Consider the following 2,337-nt stretch of genomic DNA (forward strand, 5'->3'; position numbering starts at 1 on the left):
AAATATGGGTGTCCTTGATTTTTTATGGTTTGTTTGAAAACTTTCCTCCATTTAGAAATACCAATTATGCATGGATTAGAGAGAGGGAGGGGGGGAATGGTGGATCCAACTACCATACATTTTTATCCCTTAGAAGATATTTGATGTTTGGTTATGAATCAGTAACCTAGGGACCATTCTCAAGGACTCTGTAGCATTTGCAATGTTGCTGGGGTTGCTTAGGAATAAAATTTAGGACTTTCTGTTAATCTTGTTGGGGATCTGGAGCTGTTTTAGTAACACTGGCATTAGAAAGAGTGGCCAGATACATGCCATGCGCTCTGCAGCATGAAGTACATGCCTAGGAAAGAGGCTTACAAGAATCTTTATCAACAGTGTCAAACTAACTCATAATGACTTAGAGCCTTTCCTAAACTTCATAAGAGAAGCTTCTTTCTGCAGGATATAACAATTAGCACGAATACCAGCAACTGGCCAAGGCTCAAAGAATAAGAAACTTTGGAACACTTAGCCCTAAGTGTGACATCTATCTCACACCCATTCTTCTCCTAAGGCTCAGGGATCATAACAGAAGGGCTTTCAAAAGATTGTAAGCACCAGAGGCAAAGAATAAATTCAAGGAAACAGTGTTTTCTGGACACTACAGAGCAGTTGTAGATACAAATCCACAACAATTGTGACAGTATACATAAGAACACCACAAAGTCAAGACAGACAAATACTACCTTTGAGAGGGAAGTTGGCCATGAAGTCCCACCCCTAGCTGAGATGTTATTGATAATGGATAGCATTTGGGAGACAAAAGTCAGTTTTCTTTAAAGATATCATACAACTCAAGAATACATAAGCAGCACAAATTAGTCACAATGGGTTTAAAAACATGAGAACACAAAGTTGGGTCGATGAGGAAATGGGTGGAATGGGAGAAGTTTGGGGAGGGAGTGAATATCATCAAAATACAGTATAAAAATCCTCAAATAGGATTTGTGCCTAGAGTGGATCCAGGACCATGGCTCCCCACACACTCCTGCAACATACAGAGAAAGCTTGACTACCAGGAGCTTTGACACAACAGGATCTCAGGAGCTTGGCCACACCTGATTCTAAGGATTTTCTAGGCAGCTTGACTCCCAGGAGATCTGGCATTACCAGTCAGAAACAAAAGGGCAGTTAGCACTAGAGATAACAAGATGGCAATAAGTAAGCAGAAGACCACAAGCAACAGAAACCAATGCAACATCAGAACCCAGTTCCCCCATCTCAGCAAGTCCTAGATACTCCAAGAGACCTGAAAAGCAATATTCAGATCTAAAATTTCATCTCATGGAGATGATAGAGGGCTTTTAAAAAGGACATAAATAATTCCCTTAAAAATACAGGAGAACTCAGGTAAACAGGTACAAGCCCTCAAAGAGGAAACACATGAATCTCTTAAAGAAATGCAGGAAAACACAATCAAATTGGTGAAGGAATTGAATAAAACTGTCCAGGGTCTAAAATTGGAAATAGAAACAATAAAGGAAACACAATGGGAGACAACTATGGAGATGGAAAACTTAGGAAAGAGATCAGAAGTTACAAATGCATGTATCACCCACATAATACAAGAGATAGAACAGGAAATTTTAGGCTTAGAAGATAACATAGAAGACATTGACATATCAGTCCAAGAAAATATGAAAAGCGAAAAGCTCCTAACTCATAACGTTCAAGAAATCCAGGACACAATGAAAAGATCAAACCTAAGAATAACTGGTATAGAAGAGAGTGAAAATTCCCATCTCAAAGGGCCAGTAAAGTATCTTCAACCAAATTATAGAAAACCTCTCCAATCTAAAAAAAGAGATGCCCATAAGCCTACAAGAAACTTACAGAACACCAAAGAGTTTGAACCAGAAAAGGAATTTCTCCAACCACATAATAATCAAAACACCAAATACACAAAACAAAGAATATTAAAAGCAGTAAGAAAAAAGGTCAAGCAATATATGAAGAGAAACCTACCAGAATTACACCAGACTTCCCACCAGACTCGAAAAGTCAGAAGAACTTGGGAATATGTCATACAGACCCTAAGAGTACCACCAGCCAAGGCTACTGTACCCAGAAAAACTCTCAATACCATAGATGTAGAAACCAAAATATTCCATGACAAAACCATATTTAAAAAACATCTTGCACAATCCAGCCCTACAGAGGATAATAGATGGAAAACTCCAACACAAAGTGGGAAACTACACCCAAGAAAAAGCAAAAAATTAATCTTCTCACAATAAACCCAAAAGAAGAGAACCACACAATGTAATTCCAACTCTAACAACAAAAAGAACAGGAAAC

The sequence above is a fragment of the Rattus rattus genome, chromosome 3 (assembly GCF_011064425.1).
Source record: "Rattus rattus isolate New Zealand chromosome 3, Rrattus_CSIRO_v1, whole genome shotgun sequence".
NCBI classification, from domain to species: domain Eukaryota; kingdom Metazoa; phylum Chordata; class Mammalia; order Rodentia; family Muridae; genus Rattus; species Rattus rattus.